Raw genomic sequence first — 9,250 nt, 5'->3', positions numbered from 1 at the left:
CCAATCACCAGCTGCTACACCCCAACAACTCCCTTTGACAAACTTGCGTCAGCTCTTTTTGAAAAAAAAAAAAAGGAGAAAAAAAAAAGGAGAAAGGTAAATCAGTTTATTGGAGCACACTGAGGGCAAACATCTCCGTTACCAGAGCTCTTTGCTCTCTGAGCTTAGCACGATTACAAAATGCATAGCAGAATGCTTCACCCAGGCTTTCATTTGGTAGTCATCATTTTTGAATGATGCGTGTGCGTTATACTTACAGTAGCACAATAGTAATAAGGCTGGAAAACAGAATCTGGGAGAAATAACTAAGGGTTCCCGCACTGCTCTTATCTCTGTGACTGCAGAGCCACAGCTTGTGCTTGCAGTGAGATGTGCGCGAGAGGACTCGATCGGAAGTGTGTGTTTTCAAATAGGCTGGTTGACCTGTGCCTTAGTTTTCCAGCTGAAATATTTACTGTCTTTGCAATTGTGGAGGTATATGTCAAGTGACGAGTGTTATTCATCTAATGGCAATATAGACCTGTGGAGAAGTATTTAGTTTCCTGTAATGTGACTGCAATACTGTAGAATTTATAACCTCTTATCCAATTCCATAATGACCATAATTAAAAAAACGAACCCAAACAACTCTCCAGCCCTCCCTCCTGTGTAGGCTTTGTGATTAAAGCCCTCAGACTGGCCTGGCTGTGAAAGGAAGGCAAAGGAGGGGATGTAAGTTTTAATTCTCAGAGTTTCCTGTGGAGCACTTCAGCCTGCTTTAGCTCAGGCTGTGTGACAACCTGTGGGAACCCAGCCCCTCTCGGCCGTGAGCAGGGCTTCCTCCTGCTTGCTGCTGGCACTGGCTGTGGTGTGCTGTTTCATGGTTCCCCCCTCCAGAAAAACCCTAGTTCCAGTATAGACTCAGACAAATCGGCCTGTGTTTTCCTCTGCATCAATTGGTCTGATGAGGGAAACAGGCTGTCCCTCTAAACATAAGACAAAGAATAGGTGTCCTTAATGAATTAAAGCAGCTCTTAGCTGTGATTTGGCACCAAACTGTTCTATGCCATTGCTAGGGGAGAGGAGCAGAGCAGCAGGGAGGGTGAGGGAAGGCAGTCCTGCTCTGTGCCTGTTTGCTTTTAGTACTTGACAGGACTGTGGGTATAGGCAGTTTCCTCGTTGTGCTGTTGTTCATGTGGATGTCTCATGTAATGACAGGGGAGAGGAAAACATTTCTTTAAACAAATGAAAATAAGATTACAAACCATAAAGCAAACAGCAGGGGGATTTGGGGACAGATGTACTAACAAATCAGCAACAGCTGTGAAAATTACTTTTGATACATGTTTTGAACCTGATTACAAAAATAATAATAAAGATTGGAGTTCATTTTCTTTTCAAACAGCACAAACATCTATGTCTGTGTCTGATATCCATCGAGCCTAAGCTGGGTGGCACAATTCTCAGTGTAGCCACATCAGGGTGCTTGGGTGTGTGTCTTTCCTCGGTGCATGGAGGGATGGAGGTGTCAGGACTGATGGTCTCAGCCGTGCCCCTGCCCCAGCACCTGATGCCCCAAAGGTATTAAGCAGCAGAAGGCGTACAGGCAGGTGTGGCTGCCAGAAACTGTCCACATGCTTGTAGGCAACTTTGTTTGCAGTGGAGGAACCAGCTGTGTTAACGTGGGGTTTCTTGACACTTCCAGTTCTTTATGCCTAATCCTAACTAGAAAAGCAGTGCTTAATTTTAACCAGGAAAGACTTCTCTCAGCGGAGCAAATGTGGGTATCCAACTTTCAGGCTGAAGAGAGTACCATAGGACTGCAGAGCCCTTTCTGCCTTGACTTCATCATGGCTACATTTGATTTCATTGTTTCTGAAGAAAACTTTGTATCTGCTAGGATTACTTAAGATTGTGCAAGAGTTTAAACAGGAGAACACATTTTCTTGTTTTCTGGCAACGAATAGGATTAAATTCTTGGTTATAATGTTGGAAACAATGAACAAAAGAAAGCACAACCTTGTGATATCCCTCACACCCATGCCTGTTGCTGGCATTAGCTTTCTGTGAAACACGTCTCTGCCAGAGATACTCTGCAGCCAGTGTAGCCTTCTCTTACATTCAAGGAAGGGCCAAGTGAACTACTTCTGACCACCTGCACCATAAAAAAAGAAAAAGAAGATGCTAAATAAATCTCTTCTTTCTCTGTTGATTTGTGGGACCATACCACAAGCTCTGATCATCACCTGGCTAGGAGCGTTTCCCCTGCCCAGAGCCCTGTTTACCCTTTCTCTGAGAAAACTAGGTCAGCTGCAGCTAGAACTATGATGTTCGGTAAGTGTTGTATTATACTTTTCTGGTGCCTTTTGGCTAGCTGCCATCTCATAGAGACAACTTGTGCTGCAGTAATACCTGCCATTGATTACAGGAGAAATTTACAGATGTGGCAGACCCAAGGACTAATGGCACATTTCCTGCACAGAGGAGGCCACCCCTAAACAATCTTCTATAGCTAGAAGCGTGTTTCCAGAGAAGAGGTTTTCTTCAGGGACTGGTGTGGCAGTGCCATTAGAAAGGGCTCAGTGGTCCTTGTGCTCCAGGCACAGCGTTCCACACTGGCCACATCAGCAGGTCTCATTTTCTGAACGTTATAATGCTCTTTAGGGAGCAAAACCAACCAGCCATTGCTCGAAGCCCTTGCCTGAGGCAAAGAGCAATCAAGAGCTGGTCTGGCTGTGTGAACTGGAGGTGCTGGCCCAGAGCTTAGTACTTCATGTCCCTCAAACATGGGGAACACTGATGGGGGAAGTTCAGTGAACTCCGCTGCCCACTTCTGACATGAGTGGAAGAGAATGAAAATGCAAATTGGGAACATGTTGCTCAGGCAGCAGAGGCTGCAGAGTCACTGCCCTTGAAGATTTTGGGGACTGCAAGACAAGGCCATGTCCAAGCTGACCTGGTGTGCTTGGCAGCCCTGCTCTGTGGAGGAGGCTGGACCAGCTGTCCCCTCCAACCAGTGCTCTGATGAGTCTGTGAAACTGCCTAGTGCCACAGGCAGGAACACTAAGGTATGAAAGATGCCCTCAAAACTAGTGATGTCAGGAATGCAATTAAGTGAGACATGGCCAGACATTAGGCAAACAACATTCCATGTGTCAGAAGCAAGCTAAAAAAAAAAAAAAAGAAAGGATATAGTGAGGAATTCAATAGTCCATTGATTTCTTGAGATTTGCTGGAGAAAGAGCAACAAGTTTTGGCTTAAGAAATCTTTTCATCTTCACACATACACTGTAAATACATAACTACCCACAACAGAGCACAAAGTGCTCTTTTAAATATTAATATTCTTAAATTTTTCAAAACAAACAGAATACTTGGTAAATGAACTCAATCCTCTGTATCAGAATAACTGGTATGTTCTGAAAAGAGGTTGCAACATCCTGTGTTTTCTTTCCAAAACCAATTTCTTCTTACCCCCAAGTTTGTTCCAGTCTCTCTGGCAATAATGAGCTTTGCAGGACAAGTATGAAAAGCTGCATTTGCAACTGGTTACAGTGATCTGAAAAAAGAGCTAAAATAGGCTATTAAATAAAGCTCAAGTGATTCATTTTAAGAAATAGAAGTCCTTATAATAAGCACAAGTTTCAGAATCATGGCTATAATTTAAAATATCTTAATTGCTTCACTAGTGTTCTCTTGGAGAGTGTGCACATCAAGTGTGACTACAGATGGCACAGGATATTTTCTTTGCGACTTCACCACGTCTCCCTTTTGAAATGATTACTGCCAGTGCCATGTGCAAGTATTTATTGTTGCACAATATTTTTAAGCAGGACAGAAAGAGAAGGCCAGGCTCATAACTCCTAGCAAAAGGCACTTAACTGCAGTTAGTTTGCCATAGGGTCTGTATAATCTCAGTGGAGGAGACAAGAACATTTCAGAAAATGATTCAGCCCATCTGAAAGGGGCTTATGGTCACCAGCCAGCTTAATTAATACATTTCAGTCAGGTGCTTAAAGGGTTATGGTATGAGCCTGGGAAGGGTACATGTGTAATTTATACTATTAAGAAGAAGGACTTACCATGCAAAATTCATTTTGCCTTCTATTTCAATGTCAGAAGCGGATAAAACCATCTTCTCTAGACTTTTACCCCAGGTCTTCTGTTGTTCCACACCCTCACATAAAAAACATTACTTCAGTGGTGCCATCCCCCTCTAGCCTCACTTACTATCAGAACACATTTGAGAAGATCTTGCACTGTCAGGACAATTGCTGGTTTCATGCCTTGTCTGAGTTAAAGCAGGGACTTCCTGGAGATTTTCACTGCAAGCCTGTGTCTATTGTTTGCTCTGCCAGTGTCCACATGTGCTAGAAAGAACATATTGTCCATGCTCTACATGGAACGAGACTGAGCAAACAAAGCTGCAGGGCAGAGGAATGATGAATTCACTAGGTAGTGAATAGCCACTGCTGGATAACATGCATACCATGGTTTCAGAAGTTTTTAATGTAATAGCTCACTGAGGAATATTGTAGCCCCTTTCTACACTGATATATATATAAGAAGTCTCAATGTACCTGACTGTTTGGATTTAGATATTGCAATTTATCCAACCTCTTTACACTGTCCTGTTTACTAGGTGTAGAGAACTGCCCTTTCAAGTGATTAACAGAGTTCTTGTGATTTTTCACAGCTGCTGCCATGTTCTGCCCAAGTGTGAGTAAGAGGTGCTGAGACTTGGGGCACCTGGGAGCATCCAGAACTACACGTAAGGCATTTCTTTGGGACCTCTACTTCTTTCAAGATCTGGAAAACTGGCAGGTTCAGATCTGTTAGGTGAAAAGGAGTTAAGCTTAGTTGTTATTTTGGTCTCTGTCCTTGTTTGAGGCTGCTAATTTTTGCAGCAGCTTCAATGGCCCCTGCATCCTGAACGATTCATCAGAAGTAGCCCAGCTCAGACTCAGCCTGTCAGAACATTGCGTCCAGTTGGCCTGATCTCTGCTGCTGCCTCCTGTGGAGGCCTTTCAGATGTGAGTAAGGAAAGGTTTCTAGAAGGATTACTTGCTAGGTTAGCCTGCTTGTGGCTTTCTCTTTTCTGGGGCCCAATGCCTGTGCCTTTTTATGATATGTGTGTCCACCATGGCATGTGTCCTTGGTTATCTACCATGAGATACTCTTTCAGTCACACTGGCTGGGGAGACCTCACTATTCACCATTTAATTGAAAACACATACATACAGCGTTGCTCAAGTCTAGTAAGCCAGAGAGTCCTATATTTGTTCAGTAGTGTACGGATCTCAAATTCCTCAGTATATGCCAGCATGAGATGCTGGGATAAAAGACCCGTCTGTAACTACTCCTCACCTGAGAGTCACAGAGTAAAGGCCTAGAAGATCTCATGAAACCATCTGGATTATATTAGCTAAAGGGCAGTCAGCAGGTCAAAGGCAGGGAAGAAGACATTATTCCCCTCCAGGAGGCAGTTTTGAGTTTTGTCCTCCACCAAAAGGGTACAGCAAGATGCTGGTGAAGCACAAAGGATACAAAGAGAAGTTGAGGGAGCTGGGCTTGGTCAGCCCACAGAAAGGAATGCTGAGGAGAGATAATGATGATCTTACATGTCTTTTCCAACCTAGTAGATTCTATGATTCTATACTATTGCTGTCTACAACAACCTAATGGGGATACGAGAAGAGAGAGCCAGGCTGTCCTTGCAGGCAGAGAGGCACAGAACACAGCTGACCCACAGTAGGGTTAGCACACCTGGATCCTTCCTGACTGAGACCACAAGCACAGCTGTCGCTCCCATGGTGAGCTAAGGAAAAGAGGTGGGCAAGGGGATAAGGCACTACTTTTATCAGACCACTGACCTAGCTGGAAAAAGCAGGCAAGCTCTTCCTACAGTTTGTCTAGTCTGTCCTTGACTGCATTTGTGTTAAACATTATTTGGCCATTTGTATTTTGGTCGTTGTTACATTAGGAGTCAACAAGCTTCTATAAAACATGCAAAAAAAGCCACTGATAACTCAGTTTCACAAGTAAACTTTAGGGTCCCATGACTACGTTTCTGTTTATGAAAATAATGTGTTCATGTAAACTCGATGTGATTAAAATCAGGCTGTGAAAACAATCAGATCCCCCTTTCATTAGCAGACTCTGCAGGAGAGCAATACCGTTATTTGTCCTGTCTGAACAGTGTATAATACTTTGCAGCACTTAACAACATTATTTAGACCTTGGGTGCAGAGTCAGCTCTTCAGAAGGAAACAGGATGAGACACCACTCTTACAAAGGTTGATATTTACGTGAAGAGAAAAACATGGAGGTTTGGAGACCTATGGCTGTTAACAGCTTACAAGAATTCCCCATTTATTAAAATGAATGAAAAAGAGGTGAAACCAATACATTCCTGGTCCAGTAGAGTGTGAGCCCAGCACCAGTGTGGCAGTCAGAGCTCACACCTGTGTGTTAGACACTTGACACTTTCCCCTAGGGAGGTCCCCGTGGTGCAGAGTCCTGTCTGGCATGACTACTGCTCAGGCAGGGCTGAGCAGCTCAGGACCTGTGCAACTCAGGCTCTGCAAAGTCAGTTTCTTTGCTGTTCAATCTGTCAAGATACACCAAGCATAAACCTATCAGTATGAGATGTGGCAACCTAAGAAAGCTTCAGCTCATCTCTGCTGTGCTCTTAAGCATTCCATGGGTTCAACTGACTTTATGCATTGGCAGTGCCAGTGCATGTCTGCCCAAAACACACCTTGTAGACAAACTCACAGCAGCTCAACATAAGATATCTCCATCTTCAGTTCTCTCACTCTAACTCTCCATCTGGCAAACTGGAAATGTAGTATGTCCCTATTTCACTTGGACATCACAGGGGTAAATACATTCACGGTTCAGCAGCAAACGAGTATGCAGGTCCTCAAGGCAAACTGGCTGCTATTTATGAATGAATGCTACAGAAAAGGCTCTTAAAACCAGACAAGATGCAAAAAGGGTTAAAAAGATTAAAAATATACTTTATGTGAAAGATTCTTGTTGTTACTCCTTTTCTGATGAAACTTTGTCTTTAGCAAAGCTTTGTCTCTCTGTCAGTTCCACATATTTCTCTTCTTGGTGTTCCTTAACCCCGTGGTAGTGACTTTTTGTCATGCTTTATAGTTTAGTAAATAAATAAATAAATAAATAAAATCACCAGATGACTTCTAACAATGATTCATGTTAATGTTATTGCTCATTATTATCATTTGTCATATGAGACTATGCCTGGTTGGGCATTTTTCCTCTTTTAAAAGAGAACTCTGGCTCAGCTCTGGAGGCTTCACATTCTGTTTATTATACTAGCTGAAACATGTTTATTACACTGTCATGTTTTTATATCCCTCCTGCTACTTTGTGCAAAGCATACTTTTGCTCTGACCAAACTGTGAAAATTCTGCAAGGTTTTGCCCTCCCTGATCTAGCCATTGATCTGCCGAGTTCAACAGCCTCACGTGATGGCAGCCAGTGTCTGACCCAGCAGATTGTCCTCCACTCTCAGTACCACACCTAATCCTGAGAGGCACTCCATGGGGAAAATGTCTTCATCAATTCCGGTCCTAATTCATGAGATTTCCTGAGTTTCAAGCTCTGTCTTTTCCTAAAATATGTTAGAAATGGTTGTGTACTGCTTGTCTGCATGGTTGTTTCTGTAACTACGTTCAATCAAGAGGAGAAGCCGAAGCAGATATATGTAATGGATAAAAATAACAGTGATAAAGCAATAGTAATGACAACCCTATTTTCATGTTGCAGCTGCAATGGATTTGTGCAGAACCTTGGCCAGGGGGCTTTCCAGGCACTTTCCTTTTGGACCCCTGAGCCATGCTGACTCCACAGCTTGATGGCAAGGAGTCTGCCAAGTGACTTTCTAAACGCAAATAGCAATCAAAGAAAGTCACCTTATGGGAACTCAGTCACCCTTGATATCTCCTCAATTGTGGAGCTTATCTGAAAGACCAAAAAGCTCTACCTTTTGCACCTGGCATTTGGAAATGTGAATGTTCCCTCCAGAATTCTGCCATTAGATCTAACAGATTGCATTACTTCCCCTTTGGTAAACAATCGGATGTTGCTAATAATGCCCTAAAGATTTGTTGTGGCATGAAAACCTCCCAGACAGTTTTCTTGGTTTGCAGTGTTGTCAGTATTCATTGTGACTGCCACAGAACCAGAAAGTTTAGACAGGCATGGTCAGGACACCACACTTGCAATTCCCATAGAGTTACATACAACACTCTCCTTTTACTTTTGAATTTAAGAGATATTGCATCACAACTGGCGCCAGTGAGACAGGTTTTTCAAACTGTTCAAACACTGTTGGGAAAGGAAGGGAACCAGTGACTGATATATCTGGGCTCCTGCTTCTTGCTCCGGAGACCCTGGCTGTGTTTGAACCCTGGAGGAGCGATGCTAAGGCTATAGTCCCACAACTCTCTTAAGTCAACATAAGCAAATGCTGATGCTTAAAGAGGCAGTGCCAACTCCCACTGACCTAATCACTGTTTTCACTGTCCTTGCTTTCCCAGTGACTTCAAATAGTCATATAAATACATACAGGAGAAAAAAAAAAAGGGGCAAGGGGCTAGTTTTAAACCAGAGCATTGCCCTGTTCCCACTCACCATGTGGCTGCATGAATATGTGGCAGAAAGAAGGCAGAGAAATGTAGATGGCAGTAACCAGGCAGAGGACTGAAAGGTAAGGCAGGACTGCTTATTCCAGTTTAAACTGATTGTGGAGCTAGTGAGTAACCTACAGCAGTTGAAAAATGTTGAAAAAGGCTAATGAGGAATGGAGGGTGGATGTGCAAAAAGGGGGACGCAGACTTCCCTGATCCATTATGTCTAGGTTAGGCAGATAAAATGAAATCAATTTTGCGATGCTGGGAAAATGACATTAGAAATGTTTAAGCTAGTCTAAACATAGCTGAAGCACCCTTCACTTACAAAGTAAGTGCTTCACATTATCTATGAGGACATCCAAAATCAAGTACTGATAATTCCTAATGAAACACAACCTAGTCAAGTTGCTCTTTTCAATCAAAACAGTTGTCTCCTTTTCTTAAATGAAAATCACTTGCTTCGTAAAAAGTTTTTATGTTTCAGAAAATTATATTGAGAATAATGTTTCTTAATAATGACTCTTATAACGGCATTACTTAAAACAATTAAATCAATTAGTTCAATAAAATCCTTCAACTGAACTGCAATATTTTGGCACTGTGACTGA

The sequence above is a fragment of the Pezoporus occidentalis genome, unplaced genomic scaffold (assembly GCF_034315485.1).
Source record: "Pezoporus occidentalis ecotype Australia unplaced genomic scaffold, CSIRO_AGI_Poc_V1 ctg134, whole genome shotgun sequence".
In the NCBI taxonomy this organism is placed as follows: Eukaryota; Metazoa; Chordata; class Aves; order Psittaciformes; family Psittacidae; genus Pezoporus; species Pezoporus occidentalis.
The sequence above is the reverse complement of the archived record's forward strand: the minus strand, read 5'-3'. Positions refer to the sequence as shown.